The sequence below is a fragment of the Talpa occidentalis genome, unplaced genomic scaffold (assembly GCF_014898055.3).
Source record: "Talpa occidentalis isolate TD23 unplaced genomic scaffold, MPIMG_talOcc4v2.1 talOcc4.3, whole genome shotgun sequence".
Taxonomy (NCBI): domain Eukaryota; kingdom Metazoa; phylum Chordata; class Mammalia; order Eulipotyphla; family Talpidae; genus Talpa; species Talpa occidentalis.
Genome location: NW_023603184.1, coordinates 140,407,743 through 140,432,876, shown reverse-complemented (window position 1 = coordinate 140,432,876; position 25,134 = coordinate 140,407,743). Strand labels below are relative to the sequence as shown.

Genomic DNA, 25,134 nt, shown 5'->3' with positions numbered 1-25,134 from the left:
CTTGAATCACCCCAAGACCAGAGTGTGGCTGCCTTAACCCTTTCTCCTAAGGCAGACTCCCTCCAGAGGAAGTGCCTGGACAAGGTCAGGTAGGGCAGCCATGGGGTTGATCTGAACCCCCGAGCCTGACTGTAGGCTAAAAGCTCTTCATACAGAACGCCTAACTTTCAGGGCATCACAGGCCTCCGGGCACACTGGGTCAAGCCGGGTCATTTCCTCGTGGCCTCGAGTAAAGAGGTGACTCTTCAGACGTAGGCACTTTGGGGCAGAGGTTGCTTTGGTGAGTCTACATTCCCGTAGAACTCAGAAAAGATCCAAGTGGTTGGTCACACAAAGGAAAGAAAATTTCTGGGGCCTCCCTGGTGGCGCAAGGGGTTAAGACGCAACCTATGAAGTTGTCCGCAAACTCTGCAGTGCGAGTTCAATCCCCCCACCGGCCAGAGAGCAACCCACATGGCTCAGCAGACCTCTCCAGACTCGCCCGTGGCTCCCCTCAGCAGTGTATTTCAGTCACTCTGCTTGTTCTGCTCCCCACTCTCTCCAGTGACTCCTCTCACCCCCCACACCTCTGGCCTGTGCCCCAGCTCTTGTATGCATAAATAAATAAATCTTTTTTTAAAAAAGAAAAAGATTTCTGGAGGAACAAAAACTCCAAGGAATCAAGCCATTTCACCTCCTGCACCCAACTTCTGAATTACAGTCAGCTGAGTCTTAGTGGCTCGATGGGTAACTGGACTGCAGAGAGCACTGGATGTAGGATGCAGGCTCAAACCCCAAGAGATTAGACCCAGGTCTAGTCATGAAAGCAACATCCCCCAAGGTCCTTGTCCTGTGGTCCTTGTCAGGGACAGTCCAAGGGCTAGAGACCTTCCTCTGTCTGGATTTGGTCCCCTTCACATGTGCTCAGATCTCCCCACTTCTCTTACTGTTACTTTGACCAGCACTGATTGTGATATGAGCAGTAGATGATTGTCCCCACACCCTCCTGTCTAAGTGCTCTGTGGCCTCCAGCACTGATACTACAGGCTTCCTCTCCTCGGGCTGGGGGCACTGCACCCACTGGGGAAGCCCGAGGCTGCAGAAGGGCCTGCCATGCTGAGCAAACTCAATTACCAGCAGAGGCCGGGAAGGAAATGGAGAGGCAAGGAAATGCCTGAGAGTAAAAACTCAATATGCAGGCTAACCAAATTATGGGGCCATAATCACAGGATGCTGGAAAGAAAATTCACTTATGACAACACAGATGATGTCAGCTTATGGCGAGGGAGCCTGGATATGTATCTACTCAGCCCACTGGGGGCAGGGTGGAGGGAAACAAAATGGATCTGAGCAGTTGGGCCCTCAAAGGAAAGATAGATTTCTGGGAGGATTATAAACTCCAAGGAGTCGAGCCTCATCCACCCAAATTTCTTTATGCAACATCTATCTCCGTTCTCAGCTGTCGTCACGACTGACCAGTCCACGCTGGGCAAAGCCCATCTCATACTCACCTCCAACCGTCAACATGGTAGCTCCAAACAGGGGTGGCTACCAAGGGTGTGTGCCAAAGTGGGTCCACAGCCCAGAGCCCCAATAATACTCTCTCCATAACACCCAGCACCCCCATTTACTCCTTATAACCCCCACCCCTTTCTCTGGTTATCACTTCTCTTCCTTCCAGACTGAAAACAGACTCTTTCAGGTGTAGTAGGATCAACAGCTTGTTCCTTCCATGCTCCCTTCTCCCATCACCACCACCACCAGGAGGCACATCTCACTTGTGAGAGCAACTGGCCCTGGTCTAAGACACACTCTCCTTCTTGGGCAATCTCTAAGCCTGTCGCAAAGTTCCTCTGGGCTGTGCACGAGCATCGAGCCCTGTGTTCTTATGCCCAGGTGGAGGTTTTTATGCCCAGGAACAAAACCTCTTGGACCTGGGGCCTGAGTGTCCTGCTGGTAACACCTCCCGACTCCCAAATGGATCAGACATATCCTGTCAAGCCCTAGGAGAGAACTTGGCATTCTAAGCCCCAGTCCAGGGCACCGGCATCCTGACTCTTCAGCTCCTTGCCAGGAGACTTCTGGGCTGGAAAGCTTGTGCAAGGGCCCCTTTGGGGAAAGCAAAATCACATCAAATCTTCGAGCTCCCCTTCCCCCACTACCAAATGCAACTCACCACCTCCTGAGATGAAAATATTCTGAGAACTAAGATTGCACTGCATTTGACAAGTGACTGTGCGCTGGCAAGAATTCTCTAGTCTATCGTCTCTGAAAATCAAGCTTCCTTCGTGTTTTGGCTGCAATGTCTTTTCTCTGAAGTTCTTTTTTTTTCTTTATCCCCCATCTTTTCTGCTTCCTCCTTATCTTTGGCAGGATGGCTTCATTACAAGCTCCCTCCAGGCAGAGAAGAATTGGTTCTCCTCCCCAGGAGTTCGATGACTCTTCCTCCTGCAGTGCCGGGCTTTTGAGTGGGATGGGATGAGCATCCCAGAGGGTCCCCTGCCTGACGCCTGCTCACTGCAGGGAGCAAAGGAAGGAGGCTGGAGGGGGAGAAAGTGGGCACCATTGATTTCCCAGCTGGCCAGTGAGTGATTAACTCTGTTAGGAGGGGGCTGTTGATCACAGTCACCTCCTCCCAAACAGGACTGTAACTGGGCTGTAACCTCCCCGTGACCTCTGGGAATGAGAAATGCTTGACTTGAGGATGCCAGCATCTGCCTTGGGGCCCACAGGCACCTCCATGCTCTGCTCACCAAACCCTTCTCTCTGCAATGCCCACATGTTACTCTAAGGCTGAGGATGGGCACAATAACAGCGTGCCTGCAAAACCACTGTTTGTCAAAATGTCTTCCAAGGTTAGAATCCCAGCACATGTTTTGTTTTCAGGATGGAGAAGGTCAACTCAAAGGCGCCCATGACACTATAAAAGTCCAGCTACCTTAGCAGGCTGGCTTGCTGGATCACATAGACTTCTTGGGAACACAGATTTCCAAATGAATACAGCCATCAGAAAGACTGCTGATAGATTTTACACTTTCATGGTTTGCCATAAAAGTGCAAAATGCGAGCTGTAAACAAATGACAAGTGAAGTCAGCCCTGTGCCCAAACACCACTCCTCGGAAAGGCCTTCCTGGCCCCAGCACAGCAGCTCTCCCTACTCTTCCAAGCTGCTCTTCTTTTTCTTTGCAGAACTTTGCTCCGCCTGCATTCAGACTATCTTTCAATTTTATCAGTTCTGTCTCCATCCTCAGTGGACACTCTGCTTGCTTGAGATCCAGAATTTGGATCCGAGCTTTGGACCTTGACCTTTCTTTACGTCTGTCTCTGCCTGGAGCTCCATCCCCCAGCTCCCCACCAGGGTGGCAGCTTCTCTGTCCTGCAGCCACAAAGTCAAGGAGACTGACACGCACACCCTGACCCTGAGCACCTTCTCCAAAGCAGTCTCTTGCTCCAGCCCTGCTCATGGCCTACACAATAAACAATCTTCAATGACTGTATTGATTTACTTATTATCATCTGTTTTACCCACAAATAACCCCCCAGAGAGCAGAATGGAGTCAGTGGTGACCATTGCTTCCTCCCCAGCAGTTAAGATACTATTTCAAAATCGGCCCTTGTCCAGTGTCTACGAGATGAATGAAGGACTAAATAAATTTCAAAGTTGTTGCTCACCAGTTACACAGTAACCAAGAAAACTGATGTTTTTTTACAAAACCAAAACTTAGTTGCTGGTTGAAAGGCTTCTGAGCAGTTCAGAAACATGAAAATACTGCTAGCACACTGAAAAAGATCTGGATAGATTCTCAACCAAGTCTGTCCTGACTTTTCAGCCCGGCCACTAGGGACCCAGTCCAGATGGAGAATGAGTCTCCTCTGAAAACATCTCTAGGATGCTACCTTAGTCCTTTGTAGATTTTTCCAGTGCATCCTTTCCACCCTGAACTATAATTACTTCTTCACATGTCTCTCCCCTGTAGGGGGACATCTCCTAATCCTCTTTGTAGAGAAAGCCTTTATCAGTTTTACTCAATAATTATCTACTGAGTTGCTGCTACTTGCCAGGTTTATGGAACAAGAAGGAACCATCTGGCAGGAAGTGCAGATGTGAGTTTCAGGAGGTTTTTCTAGAGGTAATGTCTGTGCGGGTTTATGGCCGATGAGCACACGCAGAGCGGTGGAGATGCCAGGAAGGAAGCAGACAGCAGAGCCAGCTCACAGTTGATGTGCCAGGGCCGATGGATTCCAGAGAAAAGGATGGATAAGGTAGAGTTGTAGGCAGAGTGTGGCTGTGAAAGGCCTTGTGGGTAATGTTAAGGTCCTTGCACATTAATCTCTTTTAAAGAGGGGTGCATGGTCACCCTAATGCTGTATGGACAGTGAACTCCAGGGGCATCAAAAGAGCTAGAAAGAGACTCATGGGAAGGTTGCTGTGATCATGCAAAATGAAGAAGCAGGTTTGAATGGAGTGAATGTTTCCAACAACGTTTGAAATACTAAATTCCAGTGCCTGGTATAGAGTAAAAATCTTTACTAAATGAACAAATTCACAAACTGTTGCTGCCTGGACAACTAGACTCTGCCCACTGCTTTAACACATGCCTGAGGGGGCCTCCCTGGTGGGGAGAGACTATAGTATTGGGGGGCCTTCTGATAGTGAGACCTGTGTTTAAAGATCAGGCAGAAAGGGGGGTTCCTTTTAAGGGGAGGAAAGAATGGGGCTCCAAAGCTCTTCCTGGTGGGCAGGTGGGTGGGAGGACAGTTACCCTGGGGTCAACTGATCTCAGGCAGGACTTTCAGGAGGGGCTGTGTGCCGGATTGCATGGAGGTAGGTCAAAGTTCAGAGACCTGGTTGGAGACATACTAGACTAAAATTTGGTCATGGTAGGGGGTAGTGGCCAAATTGGCCAGTAGGAGCAGAGTTCAAATCATTTATAAGACAAATAATGAGAACTGGAGGGCCTCTGTCTATCCTGGTCGCAGGTAAAGGCGGGTGACTGAGACTTTAAGTGGGGTAGGGGGAGGGTTGGGTGGAGGGGAGCATGCTGTGTGCATCATTTCCCAGAACACAAAAGGGTGGGAGGATCAGCTCCAGGGCAGCTGCTTTCTAGGAGCACAATGCTCAGCTAAAATCCCACAGGCTCACCTTCCTCCCTTTCTTAATTTAAGCTAAGAGAGTGTTGACAGCTTTATCTAATCATGTTTCAATTTTCAGAAGGAAAGCCTAGATTTTAGCAGGGCTTTGGAGAAAATATTTTAAGATCAGACTCACACCATCAGCAACTCTTAGGTAAAGGGAGAGATGAAGAAAAGTTGCCAGGAGCTTTCTGAGAAGCTGACTCGAAGCCAGAACTTCAGCAGTGAGAAAAAAGGTGCAAACTTCAAACACCCAAGAATAAGCAGTCCAGCCCTTGCCAGATGTTCCAGTGTCTAAGTCCCATTCAGAGTCACCTGACCCATATTCTAGTGACTTGGCATCATGTACCGTTTTCCCTGAATTTTCATTAGGAGTATATTTTCCCACCTGAGAATATTTTCTCTGTATCTTCCACCTACAGTCCAGCCTTTTGAATCTTTTCCCAAAGAGGATTCATTTCCTCCCAAGAGATCCTTTATTTCAGCCCTGACACATGGTGATGATGTGAAAGAGAGAGGGACTGGGTGCTGTGACTTGCTGGGCCTGGGTGTCATCTTATGTAAAGGCAGGCATCAGTGCCTTCCAAAATGATGTCAGCTTGGAGTAAGACTATATCTGGAAGTGTTATGCTATCTCCGAGGTTGTATGCTTCTTAAAAAATATTATTTTTAGAAACAATGACTGAGTCACGGAATTTGCATTCCTCTCTCCTGTTTCCATGCTCCTGACATCCTTCCTCAGATGCCTGCTTTTCTAGTTTGCTCATGTCCAGCTGCCTCCTCTACAGATGAGGGGATGGCACGAGACCATTTACACTGAGGGACAGTCATCATTTTCATAAGCAAGAGCATTTTAATCTTCCATTACTTTCTTTTTTACTTGGCTATGGTGTACCTAGACATCGTTTAGAAAAAAGGTGTTGGCCACAATAATGAATGAATTATGTTCACGGTTACAAGACCTCCACATGAAAATACCATGTGGGGACTAAAGTTTGAACTGTCTGCAAGGGCACAAGATTCAGGAGAAGTCTCCAAAAAATGGAAGGCAGCAATGCTGACCACTACCCCAGCGCCAGCCTGCAAAAGAGGACACTCTTATCCCTTGTATCAAGGTCTAGTGTGTAAATGCACATCACCTCAGACTTTCAGGTTGCAAAAGGGGGAGAATGCCCAGGTGACATCAAAGGAGTATTTATCACTGGGTTTTGATTGGGGTTTCCATTCACCTTTGTAACAGGGTGGTCCCCAGGAAAGGGGGAGGTTCCCTGCCCCACCCAAGGGAGGGTGGAGCTGAGCAGGAAGAGGAGAAGCTGCAGAAGAGACTGAGGAAGGAAGCAGGATGGAGCCAGGAGACCTGGAGGAGGCGCATGGAGCCTAGAGACATGTGAAGAAACTGCGCTTGTCTTTTGGTCGTGGACTGGGTGACACAGATGTGGGTGAGACCCGTGGGGAGGTGACAATGGCAGCTTTTATCTTGATGTTGATTTTGCTCTTTTCCTTCCGGGCTTGTCCGGTTGTTTGTGACCCTTTTCTGTGGGTCCCCACTGGAAGATGCTTTAGACTTGTGGCAGGCTTTGGGGCCTTGCTCTGGGCCAATCCCATATGGATGGACTTTTACCCACGAGGGGATGGGTCACTTTGGGTGCTTCATTTAGAAACTAGACTCTTTGCCTTACCTGTATTGTTTCCTAGTTTTATTAAAGTTCCTTCCCATTAAAGTCTCCTATGTTTTGTGTTGATGCGGCGGATGGCAGAACCCATTTAGAATAGGCAGGTTTGCGGGGCTTGGGCTGCCCCTCTCCCTGCCCTATAACACCTTGACTTTCCTGGGCTAATTTCACTCACAAACCCTCCGCTCCACTGACCTAGGAAATTTGCTGAGCCTGGGACCTTTCTGTTCGGGGCTCTTTATATTTCACTCTTAAGACTGATCTGATAAAAAGACGGCAGGTAGGTTTAGATCTCTCCCATCAGTCTCCCTTAAGACATATTCCCCATGAATGTATACAGTCACACAAAATTAATAGCCTTAAGAGAGCTAGGTAATAGATTAGCACAACCTGAAACAACCTTTGAGGCAGCTGAATATCTTAAAGACAGACACCTGATTTTCTGGAAGTCAGGTTCTTGACAGAATTTTAATGATTTAATCCTGTCAGTGTTAAAGACACACCCTTATGATCAACCCCCTGGGGCAAACAGTCAAACATTCTTTGTAGATTAGCTGACTTTTAAAAAAAAAAAAAAGCATAAATCCCCTTCTTAAACATATGTTCTAAAAGCTCTCTACAATACAAATTTAAGTTCAAATTCCTGAATACAGCCCTGAACAGGCAAAGCCTTAAAGAACATTTAGTAGTTTGGGATTGCTTACCCAAGTGAGTGACACTCCATCCTTTTTTTTTTTTTTAAGACTAAATTCTAATTAAACAGCCCATCTGTGATCCTTGTTTGCTACAGAAAAATGGAAACTTCACTCTGGAAAGTCTATTACCCTATTGTCTATTCTTTCTAGCAAAATATTCCCCCAATATGTAGACAAACACTGAAAAGGGCCCAGGTAGGTGGCCTAATAAAAGAAATCACCCCTCTTCCTTATTTAAACTTTTATTTGTTTACCAGGGTTCTTTTAAAAGGAAGGAAGCTGACCGCTGCTCACAACTTGCCAATTTCCAAGTTGGAATTTTGAAAAACCTTTAGCATGTTGTGCCCCAACCCCTAGAGTCACATTGCTATGAATCTGAAAAAAATTTTCACATTGAACAAAACATTTACCCACTTCTGATTTCGGTGACAGTGAATGCCAGAAAAAAAAATAATTTTAAAGGAACAAAAACATAACATCTTTTTCCAGTGACATCTGGGCACAGGCAATGCAAACCCCTACATGCACTCACAGTTACACGCGATGGGACCTCGCAGGGACATGTACTTGTATCTGCCATTACTTAATACCTGGTCTAGGGGATCCCTGAACACTCACCGAACCCACTTTCTGTCAGCTTGTGTTTATGTAGGGTAAGGTAAAAAGTATCAGGCTTTTCTGCCCTCCCGTCATTAGGATAGATGACAGAACCCCGTGGTCCAGAATGCATGCCTGATGGTGGGCACCTGGAGTGGGGTGTGGGCATGCATAAGTGGGTTCACCTGGGCTGAGAGACTGAGTTTATAAGAGCAGCGTCATGGAGACGCCAGCAGAAGCAGAACCACGAGCAGAGCGAAAAAGAAGCAGAACCACGAGAGGAGCAGAGAACAAGACCACCAGAGAACACCACAGAGCCCAGAAAGAGTGCAGACTTGCTGGGAGCTGGGAGGCCTGCCAGCCCCTGCCCCCTGACACCCCTGGCTGCCATATGCCTGGTGAACCCCAATAAAAGCCTGCAAAAGCCACCGAGGGCTCCAGGACTCTCTCCCTCCTTTACCCGGTCTGCTGGATCAAAAAACCTGCACTGTGCCCATTCCTGCCCTTACAATTTGCCAGGCCAAATGGTTCTGTATGACTCACAGGGGGGCACAGGCTCACAGAGATTCATCAACCATTGCACATCCCCAGAACCCAACACAGGAGACCGTCAAGGTGTGTGAACCATGCTGGGGACTTTTTAGGGCTCGATATACTGTTGAAGCCAGAATACACGATTAAAAAGAATGGCTAAGAGATGCATCACCATCAATATTTTTATGATCATAAAACTTTCAAAATGAGAGGGACCTGTGGTCATTTTGCTGCACTCCATATTTCATAGATGGCCAATGTCATAAGCAGGGGTAAATGTCACCTGGCTTGTTATCAGTAACTCCAGATTATAAACACTGAGCACCTGTAACAGTCAGCAAACTCTGAGTCCACCCCAGCCTGATGGTGACCCCACGAAGCCTTCTCTAGTTATCTTGTTACAGCTTCTCCCCAACTCCCATCCCGAAGTAGACCATTCCTATTGGGTAGATTATTTTGGGGGCTTTGGAAATGCTCAAAAAAGTTTCTGTATAAATTAAGGATAATATAATTCCCAGGCTCCATATAACCTACCAAATAGGACTGGCCTACTTTCACATAGTGGGGGAAACCTGCACGAATATACCCCCTCTGTGAAATAAAGACAGATGGAGTCATTCTCACTTGAATTAGAATCTAAGTCTCCTGATTTTTAAGGTAAATAAGCCATTCTTTGAGTCAATGATTCTCTTCAGTTAAAAAATTGAATTTCCCCCATCCCCTTACCCCATTTTTCTTATATATTCATTATAAACCCCAAGCCATGTCTAATGTTATACAAACCATTATTAAAGTTGCATATAAACTATATACTATGATCAAATGCTGAAAAGATAGGTTAAAAAGACAGACTTCCCTTAAATCAATAAATAAGGTAGGATTTAGGAAACTTTTCCCTAATTTCTTATTAATGAGGCTCACTGCCAGTAAAATGAAAAAATAAAATTGAGCACACTTAATACACCAAAAACACTGGGTCATGTTTCACATAATTAAGGAAACTAGAGGACAGAGGTCCAGAACCAAGATTTTGGAACCACAAAGTCATGGGTTCAAATCCTGCCTCTGCTCCCTACTGGCTGTTTCCTCACACTGTTGCCTCACTTTGAAATGAGAATGCTAATAGGGCCCGTCCTTCATTCCGTAACATCTATAAAGGTTAGCACCTGCGTGGAAGACGCTCGCCCCCCAGTCACTGAAAGCTGTGGCTGCACTTGCGGCTAGCATGGCTAGAAATCGGACAGAGTCTAAGCTCATCTGAGGCGTGGCGGCCCCTGCTGATGAATCTAGAATGTCATTTATTCATAAGCATCATCCTGTGGCTCCTTACAAATCACATATTTGAAACCCTTCCCTCAGCCCCTGCGGGATACAATAAGAGCATGAGACCTGGACTCAGCCCAGCAAGCACAGGCCTGGGCCGGGCCTTGGACACCAGCGGCCAGCCGGCCAGCAGGGCCGGGGAGGCAAGGCTGGTGCCCTGGAGGCCGGGTCAGGCCAGAAGCCTCAGTCTCCCAGCAGGATCCGCAGATGGTGGACTCTACTCCCCGAAGTAAACACAATTCCTTCTGGCCACCATGCAGGCCCGCTGAGGCCACGGGCGCAAAAGGGCTATGATGGCAGCCAGGCCTGGAAGGAAAGATTAGAGGGCAAGGCTGGTCTCTGGTAACAGGGCCTTTGGCACAGAGGGCCACCCGTGCTGTCGCTCTGGGGAGGAGAGCCTACACGGTCTCCTCTGGGGAAGCCCCAGCGCGTCACCGGTGAAAGGAAGAGGTGGAGGAGGGACACAGCCATCAGGCTAGTAAGACTGGGTTTGTCCAGGAGCACTCAAGTTTCCAGAAAATTCCAGATACCAAAGGATCTGGCGCACACTCTCCAGCTGTACACTGGTGGAACACTTACCTGATGAAAACCTTCCCTTCTAGCTGGACCAACCAACTACTGGAGTCTGGCCCCACTGGGGACTTCTCCACTGACACTGGCAGGGAGCAGGTTTCCCAGAGCCAGAATTGTAAGACTCAGCAGCAGCATGTGACAGTCACCAGAATGGATGGTACAACGGGTGTGGATGTGGATGCACAGCACCCAGAGACCACACTGGTCTGGAGAAAATGGGGCCGTCTCTGTGCCACAGGAAGGTCCACATTCAGAGTCCGGAGAACCACGCACACACCTGCCCTACGCGAGGTTCCTAGACGGCTCTGCCTGGCTACCCGCCTCGCAGCTGCCCCTGGGATCTGACAGTCTGGTCTGCTGCGGTCCAGGAGCCCAGGTCTTCACCCAGGAAAAGGACAAGGCCATGGGCTGACCATCGAGCCACACCTTGCAGTGAGGTAGGAGGCAGCGTGATCAGAGCTGGGCAGGGAAACACAAGGGACCCAGTGGTCGTACGTGGGTGGATTATTGGTGGGAGGGCAGCACCCAAAGGAAACAATAACTATAGAAAGATGACCCATGTTGTAAGAAAATATATACCCCCTCCCAAAAGAAATTTTTTAAAAAGCCATTCCTGCTGCTTCCCCACACAGGAGACACTTCCTAATCCTCACTATGGGGGGCCTACTGAGAGCTGTCACACACACATCCCCTGCTCTCCGCCCCCCATGCACACACACCAGAGGGCTGGACAGGCCAGGAATGCAGCCCAGAGGGGGCTGCCAGTGGCAGGAAGCCTGGGAAACACTGACAAGAAAAATGCCTGACCTCCCCAGGAGGCTCTCTCTCCTCAGGCAAGGGGCTTCCCTTCAGGTCAAATCCCCTCCTCCTAAGGGGACAAAGGACCGCTCAGATCCTCACTCCTTTCCACTTGGTTGCTTTGCAAAATCAGATAAGGAAGTGGAGTGTGGGCCCGGGCCTGAGGAGCCAGGGCCCAGCAGGAAGGCCTCCTCAGGCTTCTAGCCCTGCAACAAAGGGCCACAGCCCTTCCCCGTCCTGCAGGGTCCCTGTGATGCCCGAGCTTTCTGGGAAGTGGACAAAATGTGGGACCTGCAGTCTGACAAGCGGGGAGCTCAGGGGGGCTCAGTATTGGGGGTTGAGGGCAAAGATCTGAGGAGTGTCATGACCTCTGGTGTCCACACGTCTCAGGGGAGGACACCAAGGGGAGGCCCTTGCAAATGAGCCTGTGTCTCTAGTGGGAGGAAAAGTAAAGCTGAGGATTGGAGCAGGATGGTGCAGAGGACGGGGCTCGGGGCTAGAAGCAGGTGGACAACACCTAAGATACCTACTGACTGGGCCCCTTTTGGGGAAGTCAGTACATAACAGTGTGACATCCAGGGAATGGGGAGGCTCCAGGTTCCCTGCCCCACCCAAGAAAGGGTGGAGCTGAGCAAGAAGGAGAAGCCGGAGAAGACAGGGAGAAGGAAGGAGGGAGAGCAGGACCTGGGGAAGGCACAGGAGCAGAGACATGAAGAAACAGTGCTTGCTTCTTGGTCTTGGACTTGGGGGACATGGAAGGAGACACTTGAAACAGACGTGGGTGAGAGACCCGTGGGAGGCTGACAATGCAGCCTTTATCTTGATTTTGACCTTTTCCTTCCAGACTTGTCTGGCCCCTTCTGCCCTTTTCTGTGGGTCCCCACCAGAAGGAGCCTTAGACTTGTGGCAAGCTTTTGGGCCTCAGCAGTCTTGCTTTGGGCCAACCCTGTTTGGCTGGGCATTTACCCACGAGAGGATGGGTAACTTAGGGTGTTTAATTAGAAACTATTTTAACTATATTCTTTCTCTTCTTTCAACTGCACACTGTTTGTATTAAAGTTCTTTTCCTTTGAAGGTCTTATACTAGAGTATGTTTTGTCTTTATGCGGTAGATGGTGGAACCCACTTAGAGCAAGCAAGTTTGGGGAGGCAGCGTGCTCCTCGTCCTGCCTGGTAACAGGTGGACCACTGGGTTTCTCTCATCTGTGAAATGGGTTCCTGAGAGTGAAGCAGCTGGCATGTGGGGAAACTTGGTCAACAGCTGCTAGGAGAAACAGAGGCACAAGAGAACATGTCTTTGCAGATGGAACTGACCGGTTAAAAAAAATATTAGAGCGTTGTAAAGATTTTATTTGAAAATTTTATCACAAAGAAAGTGCCCCAGGGCCTATTGATTAACTCCTTTTATCTCAAGAAAAAAATAGGAGTGGATCTGGGACAAAGTCCAGTCTAGAAGGTGAGTTTGTAAAGCCCCCAATGGACTGAGGTATCTGGGGCTCTGACCTCAAAGAGAAACTGGACTTGGGACCCTTTGCCCTGCCACCGAGCTCCCTGGTTTCCGGTCTAGATAGGACTTGGCAAAAGGTGTTTGTTTTTCTTGATAAGACATGAAAAGCGACACTAAAGCCCAAGGGAGAGATGAATGCTCTATGACATGTTTTGGTTTCTGAATCATTTTAACAGATCCAACCTAATTTCATCCACAGAAATATCCTGCTTCCAGGCTTCTGGGGTTTAAGCTGTGAAGTAATCATCCCCCAGGAGATAAATTGAGGGAAGCACTGGAAGTGACGCAGGTGAGGGCCGAGCTGCCTGCCTGTGTCTGGGAGGACAATTCTGCTGGATCTAAACAGAGCCAAACCCAGAGCTGAGGTCTTCTGGACCTGGGGGCAGGAGTAGAGGTTTTAGTGGGGGAGGTGGGGAGAGTTAGGGAAAGGTTAGGCACATTTTCTCATCATGGGGGCCAGGGAGAAAGGAAAGGAGACAGGGGTGGAGGGGAGAGGGGAGAAGAATCCTTTTTCAGACAATGGTGGTGACAGGGACCAAGGTATCTCTTCATACCGACATCCAGTTGCTTTTTTTAAAGATTTATTTATGCATACAAGAGCTGGGGTACAGCCAGAGGTGTGGGGAGTGAGAGAACTCACCAGAGTCAGAGTGGGGAGCAGAACAGGCAGATTGACTTAAGTACACTGCTGAGGGGAGCAGCGGGTGAGTCAGGAGAGGTCTGCTGCGCCATGTGGGTAGCTCCCTGGCCAGCTGGATCAAACTTGTTCTGCTGTAGCTGCGGATAGCCTCACAGTGCTGTGCTTAACCCCGTGCATCACCAGGGAGGCCCCACATCCAGTTTAAAGTCTTTTTAAGAAAGTTACACTAAAAGCAAAACCTCTCCTTACTGTGTTTCAAAACCGAATCAACACAGTTTGCATGACAAGCCCCTTCCCCAGAGACACTTAATATTTAACTCAGGCTAAATTACGAGAGTCTACACTTCAGAGGACCAGAGCAATAATTCTATTTCACTCAAGGCAAGTTAGTGAGGTTACAATCTGGCCATTGTTGAATACTTTTCAAGACTCATTAATCTCAAGCATGAACCAACTTAACAAGCAAGGGGATCTTTTGAAGGGAGCAGTGGTGTGGTTTAAACAGAGGATTAGGAGATAATCACACTTAAAGTCATCTTTAGGTGCCCAAATTTGACCTGGTCCAAGGGTGGTGGATTGCAGGAACAATCAGGCATTTTCCTCTCCTCCCTCACCAGGTCTCCCACATTTCCCCGAGAGACAGACAGACTTCTGTCTCCATAGCCAAGAAGACTCCACTCCCTTTGACATGTTACCACAAAGGTCGCTTCTTAACCAAATGACAGGACTCTTTTGTAAAAATCATACCTTAGACCCCACAGCAGTTAGTCACTGTAAAGGCTACCTCTGCTCTAGACTGCAGGTATCACCCAGCGAGGTCCCATAATCAACATGACAGACCTGAGATCCATCACTTTAAACTGGAGCTTTCCGGCATCTTTTAATTTGACTTGGAAGAACAGGAACAGAAAACCCTGCCAAAAGGAATCTCCTGCTCATAATGTAACAGTGTAGCCCCATAGAAAGAGGAGGTTCCAGGCTCCCTGCCCCACCTAAGGAAGGGTGGAGCTGAGCAGGGAGGAAAAGGTGAAAAAGACTAGGTAACACAGGGGTTAAAGTTTCAGCACTATCAAGCTACTGCCGCCGCTGCAGCAGCTCGATCACCTTCGAGGCCAGAACTTTGGACAGGCCCAGGGCTGCCCACACAGGCACCGGCCTGGCATGGATGGAATGTGCTACCCAACAATCTGGGTCAGACTGTCTGGAAAATCTGAACTAAAAGACACTTGGGAAGACAGCGGCAGGTAACAGGAAAAAGCAGGATGTCGGCTGTGGAGACATGCAGCCACTGACATCACGTCCTGTGAAGTTCTGGTTCTCAGATTCCCGGTGGCCTCACAACAACCCCCTTTCCTGAGCTGCGCTGAGTGGGTCTCTGCGTCCGGAAACCAAGCAGCACTAGCTGCCAACATCAGCCTGCTGTGACCTTAAAAAATGCTCAGCAGGTAGACTGAGAATTCATGGAAGGGTGAACAGAAATGACAAAATTCTAAGAAAAATGTCTTAATTTCACCCAAAATACATGGAATAAAAATGCACTGAGGCCTCCCCTGGTGGCACAGCGGTTGAGCGCTGGGCTGTGAAGCTGCCTGCAGCCTCTGCGGTGCCGGTTTGATCCCCGGCCGCTGGGTGAGGGTCCCACATGGTGCGCAGACCTCTCCTGCCGCCCGCTGCTCCCCTCAGCAGTGTCCTTCGGTCCTTCTGCCTGCTCTGCTCCCCGCTCTGGCTCTGGTGAATTCTCTCACCCTACCGCACTTCTGACTGTCCCCAGTGCTTGTATAAATAAATAAATAAATCTTCAAAAAAAATGAACTGAGATACCATTTTTATTGGTTAAATTAGCAATGATTAAAAAATGCAAAGACACAAAGTTATGAGAAAGATGGAAATGGATATTTCCATGTAGGGGTGGGGGGATGGATACTGATGGAGGTGAGAGTAGAAAATTTGGGATGGAGGCTTCACAGGGCCAGAAACTGGAGGTGGGGTTAGAGATGATTAACGTGGTCCTGCTCCCACGTAGAACAAGGAAAAGTCCTTAGACACAGGAGCTCCTTTAGGGGGGACTATGATCTGGGGGCACAGATCCCCAGGGATGGGGATATGGAGATTGAGGGCCATTTGAGAATCACCAGTCCTTACAAATTAACCCGATCACAAGTAATTAATGTTAACAATAGATAACAATTCCACAAAGGAATGGGCTCCTCCCTGAAAGAACACTGCCTCAGGAATTCCTGCCCTATCTCTTTTCTTTCTCTTTTTTCCTAATAAACCTCTCCTTTTAAAATGTAACAACCTCTGCCTGCCTGTGTCCAGCACACATCATTTCCTGGGTGAACTTGCCATGTCCCACTAAAAGGGGAACTGCCGAATCTTTTCTCAGAGGGAACCCAAGGACCCTGCTCGCTGAACCCCACATCTCATCAAATTCCACACGATATTTCTAGGGAAATCTGGCAAAATACACATCACTAGCCTGAACAATTCTGTCTGTCCTATGTATCAGAAAGAGGTTGGCTCATTTAGGAACAATCTTACCGCTTTCTAGTGAATAACATAATTTCATGTTTGTCAAGACAAGTTTGTGGTTCAACTTTGAATCAGCAAGCTACTTTAACCTTAGACTATATAGTCTGTTTCCCCCATAATTTTGATTTTGTTTACTTTTTTCATTTTTTTTTCTTGCCTCTTATCTTGAATGTCATGAAATATCGGCAGAAAAAGGTAGGATATAAGTTAGTAAAACACAGGGAAAGGAATCTTACCAGGATCAAATGTGTGATTTTACTGAGTGGAGAATTATTTAGCAAACAAAATGAGATTTTTGCTTCATGTTACAAACTGAACACCAAGTCATGTAATTGAAATTCTAACCTTTTCGAGACACAGCGAAACTGTTTTAAAGCTATTTTATTTTTGGTGGATATGCCAGTTTGGCTGGAGCAGAAATGATAATCACTCAGTTCGACACAACTCTCTCTGAATCACTTGCTACGTATCACTTTATGAGCATCTAAATAGGTGAAACTCATTCGAGCCTTTCCTGTGTCAACGGCAAAGATTTGGTTGAACGAAATGACAGGTTAAAAACGTCGATAAGTGACAGGAAATGGGGGAAATAACTTGATGGATGGATGTCTTTTAGCTAATCTAAGGTCTATCTAAATTTTCTGGGATAAAATACCTTTAACTTGTCAAGAAAGTACGTACGAGACAAAAGAGTTAACCAGTGCTGTGAAGGCAAAGCTGAAACAAAAGTGTTGCAATAGGGCCTCCCTGGTGGCGCAGTGGTTGAGCACTGTGGTGGCGCAGTGGTTGAGCACTGGGTTGCGAAGCTGCCCGTAGCCTCTGCAGCGCCGGTTCAATCCCCAGCTGCTCCCTTCCCGGCCACCGGAGGGTCCCACATGGCGCGCAGACCTCTCCTGCCGCCCGCTGCTCCCCTCAGCAGTGTACTTCGGTGTACAGCAGTGTACTCTGCCTGCTCTGCTCCCCGCTCTGGCTCTGGTGAATTCTCTCACCCTCCCGCGCTTCTGACTGTACCCAGTGCTTGTATAAATAAATAAATGAATAAGTAAATAAATCTTTAAAAAAAAAAAAAACCACTACTGTCTTAAAAAAAAAAGTGTTGCAATAGAAGAGAATCTCAGGGAAGTCATTTTAATACTTAAAACCTCAGATTTAACATATTAAAGTGGGCAATGAATGCTTTCCCTGTCATTTAGCTGTGCTGTTCTAAGAAACACCAAGGATGGCCTTTTCTAGCACAGGACAGTGTCCCATCCACTCCGTCGCTTAAACCAAGTGATCCTGGACAAGTCATTTAACCTTTCTAATGCAGTGAAACAGGACAGGTCTCTCTTCCTGCCCCATCAGATAAGCCATTCCTCTCTGTTGCATTTAACAAGTTTGTCTTCTTGCAGCTTAAGGAAAAGGAAGACTATCCCTAAGAGGTTAATAAGGAAATTAAACTTCGAAGGAAGTTAAACATCAGGTGCTAACAAAGCAAGCTGGCACCCACATTGGAAGTCTCTATATAGTCTGCATCAAAAGGACATGCCGTCAAAATCAACAAGCAACTATAAACCAGAGACACACTACGGGAGAGGGGGGAGAGAAAGGAGTAGGACCAAAATAAGGGGGGTAGGTGGGAATTGTATGGGGACTATAACCAAGATGAAAATGCATACATTGTGCAAAAATGAAAAATGATGTAAAAATATAAAAAATTTAAAAAACAATTTAAAAAAACCCATCACATAAAAATATTTTTTTAAAAAAGGACATGCTGACCCTTGTCTTTCGTTTTCCTCCTTTGTATAAATCCCCCTGTCCTCTGCCAAAGAGCAGGACAGTGGTTTTCAGACAGGAGTCTGCTGCCCTCCTCAGTTTGCTGACAAATTAAACTCCTTTCCTTCTCAAACTGTTTCCTTTTATTGGCTGAGGGAAACTGAGGCCGGTGTAGGTATCATTTCTACACTTCAGTTCCTGATCTGTAAAATGGGCTGGCGACGCTACTCAGGATTGTGGCCAGGAGGAAATGAGGTAAAGTGGGCAAAGCAGGAAGACATCCAGGGGCAGGTACCCACAAGGGCTCCACAGAGACAATGGCTTGTTTTTACTGGAAGTCTTTCTACTCTGCTCTATAAAATGATGAAAATGATACTAACCCATAGTAATGAAAAGCAAGTAAGATGATGAACACAGATGCCAATAAAAGCTTAATCCAGTATGTACAACAGAGGGGAGAACAATCTCGACGGTAACAAGAAAGCCTCTAATAGAGAACCACGAATCCTGCCGAGCTGCCTCAGGACACAGAAACCACCCCGATGCTACAAATGATTTTTTAAAGCAAGAAAACCTGTTGGGAATTCCTCCACTGACAGCTGTCAAATTAATAAAACTTGACAAGATCTGGCACTCCTGAAGGCAGTTGCCTTTCAAAAAACTGGGTGAGACAGAGGTTTTAAAGGTACAAGTCTTCAAATTCTGCTCCTTATATAATTAACAACCCTGCTGAAGAGAACAGCCTGCTGGTAGCCTTGTCCCTCTAGAGCTAAACAACCTTTGACCTTAAAATTGGGCAATCTTGAAGACTCCTTGGCCTTCGCAGACCAGTCACTATGCATTGTCATGCTCACTTGTGGCTTGAAGACACTCCCACTGGCAGGGCCAGATCTTTGCAACACTGAGCACCTTCACCATGATTTGGGGAGATGCACAGTCACAGACAGGCGGGTAAGGCTCAGGACGAGTGATCATGTGCAGCATGAAAGCCTCACCTCCTCAGAAACAGCCACCATTACCTCCAGTTAAAAAATACTCAAATCTTATTTGGTCTTGAACAAGGTAAAACAGTAGGGTTGAGAGCACAACCTCAGAAGTGGTTCCACCTCTGCCTGGAACATCAGAGGGCTTTGTGTAAACACCAGCTGCTCCCTCTCCTCAAGTTTCCCTCAAGGAAGGGACCCCACCTTCCCTGCTTTTGTCTCTCCACTGTATGTGAAGTCAGAATTATTAACTGTTGAAATTATCAGTCGACAATCTCTGGTTTCAGTTTTTGATTAGATTTGACTAAAATAGATTGTTGGGAAGGATGTATTTTATGGCCCTACATGGGTCTCAGAAAGGTCCTTTCTTTTCTGCACTCCACTCCTCCCCTGGTTTGATTCACCCACAAGGAGGTATACATCAAAGCACAGTTGGCCCCTGGTCCAATTATACACGGACTGTTTTCTGTCCTCTGATTCCACATTCACGGATTCAACCAATTACGAACGTGGGTTGGTTGCACCCAGTCTGCTCCCTCTGAACGTGAACTCAATAGAAGCTAAATGCTGTCTAGCGGGGACTTGAGCACCCACGCATTTTGTTATCCCTGGGGGTCTGGCTTCGGTCCCTTGAGGATACCAAAAGATGAGCACACTTAAGTTTTGGGGGAGTCAAAAGTTATACAAGGATCTTTGATTGGGGACTCCCTCGCGTTGTTTAAGGGTAAACTATACATGAAAATACAAGTTTGCTTGATTTTTGCAAACAAAACAAATCCCCTTAGAGCTTTTAATTTTTCCCATTCTTCTCCCCAAGGAAACCAGGTAAAAATTCAATCGTAAAGTGATAAAAGTACTTGTTGGTCTGCCTGTTCTGTTCCCTGCTCTGGCTCTGGTGAATTCTCTCACCCTCCCGCTCTTCTGACTGTACCCAGTGCTTGTATAAATAAATAAATAAATCTTAAAAAAAAAGTGATAAAAGTATTTGAATATCCAAACAGATAGTTGTAGAAGCAGTAGTGTCTGTAACAGCAGTACTTACAACCCATATGATGACCAGCCTCCTGGATAAGAAAGGATCGATGTTCCAGTGAGTGAACGGGAGGAATGTGATGTAGAACACTTCTTGACCCAGAGCGGCTGAAAATCTGAACAGGTAATAGTAGAAATAATTCTTCACAATGTACTTCTGTACGTAAGCCTATAAGACAAAAGTCAGAAGATTGTGAATTCATAGAACATGTCCCTGTAGCCAAATTTAAAGACCTCTTAACTGCTCTATCAATCACATTCACCATCTACAAAATTATAGCAAAGTTACAGCTGCCTCATCGGACTGCATAAGGATTAACAAAGGTAATGCAGATAAACGAACAAACTCAGTGCCCGGCATAGCAGTTTCTTATTCAGCACAAGCCATCCTTTTTCTTAATTTCAGTATATCTAACACTTCAGTTTGGAAAGAATCTAGATTTTAACCACAAATATCATTGTGTATTTGCCCTCCCCAGCAGGCAGACTTGAGTGGATTCTGAATTCAGATGAGATCTCCAATCAGTTTCTCTTTTTCCTTCTTAAATAAAATCACCCTCTTTGGGGAATCATTTGCAAAGCCAGTGACCAGTCAGCTACTGAATTCTACTTTTCCAGTACTCAGAAGTAGGGTATTATTCTTCAACGATATGCATGTGTGAGTAGCAAATTATGTAAAATACCCAGAACTGCAGCATGTTGGGATATAAAGTCTGTGTGTAGCAAAAAAATGAAAACCAAAAACCATCTTTCTCTAGAGCTGATGAGTCCTCATGGCCCCACGTGGACTCCTCAGTGAGGATGCAGCTATCATGCCACACTCGTGTGTGTCACCGTTGGAACATCTATCAGCCCCAACCACCCATCCAAACACAGGAGACACTAATTAATCCTTCATCCAATTAATGAAGTTATATTCAAGAAAGTTATTAGGGGAAGACACACACACACAAATGTTTTCTCTGCATATATAGAGGCAAGGGAGGTGAACACTGGTGGGACATCATGTGCGTCTGAGACAGTGGCAGGCAGGATAATGTCCCCCAAACTTGCTTAGGACCCATGAATATGTTACCTTACATGGCAAAAGGGCTGCAGATGTGATTAAAATAATGATTTTGAGATTGCCCTAGACTATCTAGGTGGGCTCAGTATAATCACAATGTTCCTTAAATAAATGGAAAGAGGAGGCGGAAGTTCAGAAGACTGAGTAGAAGATGCCATGTGCCACTTTGAAAATGGGACAGAAGAGCAGACTGGGTTTTTGCCTTAGCTTATTTTACACAAAGCCAGTGGTCCTTGAATCCTGGTTATTCTACAAATATTCATTCTGTGCCTATGGTGACAGAGAACATTTGCTGGCTCCAGGAATACTCAGATGATTATTCCCAGTTTTGAGGAGGTATTCTCTGGTGGGCGGGTAGGGATGGTACCAAAGTGTACAATTTGGGGGAATGAATTTTTAAAGGATCAATATTGTGTTTAAGGCCTTATAAAAGGCTAAGAGTATTTATATACTTAAGGAATAAAAAAGATGACCTTGGAAACTGCAGGAACATTAACTGTACTTGACACTGCTGGCTGCCTACCGAGTTTGTTTTCTCCTTCCTAAGAGGTTCCTGATTTTATCCCAGCATCTCTACCTCTCCTGCAGAGCCTGTGACTCAGCGGGGATCCACAGGGCCCAGGGGCTCCATAGGTGTATCTGGACTCACCTACATCAGCCATTAAGTTTACGACTTCAACCTCAAGCCAAACTGTGTGTGGTACTATCCTGGAGAAAATTAGTAGTCAGACGTGATCACAAGTTGTCAGCTAGAAGTGCCTCTCTCTTAGGGAAGAACTATATTTCCAAATGAATTCAGATTAGCAAGAAAGGCAAGAGATCATCCTAAATAGGAAAAACAAGAATGCATGTGAATTAAAAAAAGGAGTGTGGAGCTGCACCTCTCTGGCAAGATATTATGGCTGGGTTTGCAAAAACAGAGGGACTGTGATGGATAAATAAAAGACAAATCCTCCCGCCGCCACCCCACTATCTGATTATCCAATGTGAAGACCAACCCCATTTTATAAATATACATCCCACAAGCCTGACCTTGAGGCAAAAGAGCCCCTTTTACAGAAAGATTCGTTATTAACCCACCAGTTAGTAGGAACTGTCCTGTTTCACCTGTACCAGGTGAAAGTTTGCCCAATTTTGACAAGGGTCAAACCTCTTCCTCGTGTCATTCCAGGGTCTCAAGTGCTACATGACATTGTCAGTACTCAGTGATAAGCATTATCCCTACCCTAGAGATTTGCCTGAGACCAAGTTCGATATCTTCATTGCAGCAAATAATCAAAAAGTCAATCAAGGCTGACAGCAAACAGCTTTAACCTTATATATTGCTAATTAATATCTTTAGACATGCTTCCCATAGTCTCTTAGGCTTTCTCTTTGGGCAGGAAGGAGAAGTTAAATAGTCTCTAAATCTTAGGCACAGAAGCAAAGGTAAAATTTAAAACATCAGCATATACAGTCACCGAGAGGAACTTTTAGCTAACATCTCTGGATATGTAATTGAATAACACAAGAGCCAATATTTATTTACCCCCAAATTCTTGTGGGTTGTATGTACTTGTCTTGTCAGAACATAATCTAAGTTTCCTTTGCAGGAAATCTCAGTGTGCATGACTTCAAATCTCTTTGGCAGAAAGAATTTCAGGGTTTTTTTTGTGTGTGTGTTTGTGTATGGGGAACAATTAGTGGGAGAAGCAGCAAGGGTTAGGAATAGAAATGCTAGATAACCTGAGTGGCAGAGAGGCAAAGATACGAAGGCAAGAAGGACCTCAATTCCTGGGGAGGGGGGTAATGTCTCTGGGGCATGAACTCGGAAAGTAGCAATTAGTATTTTAGACAAAAGATCAGAAAGGCATGGAATATTTACATGCATAGAGAGCTGAAATAAAATATTTTTTTGTATGTCTATCATTTGTTGCAAAGCCAAATGACATTGCTAGTAAGCAGGGAATGGTGAACTGGAGGTTACCCACATGTCCCTCACTACTAACCGCAGGATGTCACCTATATTCCCAATGATGTGTTTTTATTTATTGTTTTCCTGAAAGTTCTAAAAAAAAAAAAGTTTTCACAGGTGAAAAAAAAAGGTGCAATCTCAGTATCCCAATGCCATCTTCTCTTTTGGGGCATAAATTCCTCAAACGCACATTCTTCTAAAATGGGGTTTTTGGTGACTTGACCTCAGCTGCTCTATTCAGCGGATACTGGAGTATTTCATGTTCTCTGCCAGCTGCCTTCAATACATAAATAAATCAGGAGAGGGAGGGAGTTTCACCAACTGACTGCGTGATGGAAGAGAAAGCGCACTGAGAATATATGACCTCTTGACTCAGCTTGTCCCAAACACCAGCACAGTATTTTGTTTTCTAAACACTCAACAAGGAGTTGTAAAGGCAAAGGAAATACGGCTAGGTCAGCGCCACTGCGTCTGCGTGTAGCCAGGGCTGACCCAGAAGGCAGAGGAGCGATGCCTGGCAGACCTGGCAGCCTGCCCAGCTTTTGAGCTTTCAAAGGAGGAATACAAGAAATAGCTTTTAGACAAAACAATGTATGACCTTGGGGAAGTCAATTTGCTTTTCTTAACTTCAATTGCCTCAGCTGCAAAAAATCAGTAGGATTAGTTCAATTGCTTTGTAATATACAAGAAACATTTTTTTATATATTACAATGTACTTGTAATATGTAAATGTCCATTTATAATAATTTTCTATGTATTCAACAAACGCTTATTGTGCACGTAACTATCTCAGATACTGTTGTAGACATTACACACACACACACCCCAGCTAATTCTCAGACTAATCCAGTGATTACCACTAGAAAAGGATGCTAGAAAATTTTTAAGCAGGGAAAGGCTTGTTAAACTAAAACCCATGCCACAGATCAACTGACATCAGATTAAAAGCCTGTGTTAATTGGTTGAAAGTAAGGGGGGGGGCACCTCCCCTGGTGGCGCAGCGGTTGAGCGCTGGGCTGCGAGGCTGCCTGCAGCCTCTGCAGCCCCGGTTTGTTCCCCAGCTGCCGGCGAGGGTCCCACAAAAAGTTAATTAATTAATTAATTGCAAGCCCATTAAAAAAAAAAGTAAGGCGGGGCCCCGAGCACCCCTTTCCTGCAGCATCCCCTCAAAGCAATTCAGTAGCCACTTTGCTACTGACCTCTGACCTCAGACATCACTCTGCTATAATAAAGCTTGGTCTTGGAGTACACAGGCCATATAGCAAATCTTGAGGTCTTCAAAGGATTTGACAAGCTCTGAACCAATGTCACCACAAGGTCATAATATTCTGCTCCAATTTTTCAGATTACAGGGGTCAAGTTTGAGATATTTTTCTCTCTCAGCACAGTGAGGAGCCTGAGATCTGTAGTTCTCAGAAGTGCACTTGAATCAGATGTGGTAGAAAGCTCATTTTCTAAGGCTGAGAGAGACCAAAGCTATACAGGGTACAGCACATTCTTACTAAAAACTGATGTTAAGACCCAAAGCTCTTTATAGAACACAGCATTCCCAAAGAGCAGTGTTCCCTTCACACCGGCTTTGCTTCAGAGATGTTTTACAGACTGATAAGAGAGCAAATGAATAGAGTGGGTTGATCTGGGAGAGAGGGAGGCCAGCAGGAGGGAAGCTGCAGAGCCCAAGGTTAGGAAGCCAGACTCTGGAAGCGGTGCGTCTTGGACTGAAGCCAGGCTGCCCTCACACAGGACCTCAATTGTCTCTCACCAGTGCATGCCCAGCTTCTTCGCTTCCCCATCTGCAAATGGGAATGACACCAATACATACCACATGCGGACACTGGGAAGATCAAACCAGTCATGTTGACAGCATGCACAAAGCACTAAATCCTAAGAGCCCTGGGAGAAGTTTCTCAGCATGACCTGGCTGCTGGCCACAATGAAAATGGCCGCACTGAGGATTTCCCAGAATGCACTTCTCCATAATAATCACCTGGATCTTGTTAAAAATGTAGATTTTGATGCAGTTCACCTGAGGCAAGGCGGCATGTTCCAATGAGCTCCCAAGTGATGCTGATGTTGCCCTATCGCCAGACCACACCCTGTGTAGCGAGGATCAAGGATATGCCAGCAAGGGTCTTGAAGCACCAAAGGAAATCTCTTAGATTTCACCCTTGGTGAGAGGAAGCACAGCAGGAGGTTGAGTGAACAAGACAATCTGATCAAGGCAACAGGTGGAAGTGCTGGTGACACAGAAGAGAACGCTTAGTGCGTTCCATGAGGATCCCGCGACAGTCTGAATTCAGGAAATGAGCCCAGACAAGACCACAGAAGGTGCCAGTAGGAAGGGAACACCTAAAAG

General features: G+C 46.3%; 1 protein-coding gene across 1 annotated transcript in view; it reads right to left on the bottom strand.

Moving 5' to 3' along the window:
- SGPP2 (sphingosine-1-phosphate phosphatase 2) overlaps nt 1–24,630 on the bottom strand; it is a 65,927-nt gene extending 41,297 nt beyond the window's left edge. Inside the window, exons 1-2 of the mRNA XM_037524132.2 lie at nt 24,601–24,630; nt 19,769–19,927 (exon numbers count right to left, since the gene is read on the bottom strand). The gene's annotated coding sequence lies outside the window, so the exon portion shown is untranslated. The remainder of the gene's footprint in view (nt 1–19,768; nt 19,928–24,600) is intronic.
- Nucleotides 24,631–25,134: the final 504 nt, after the last annotated feature.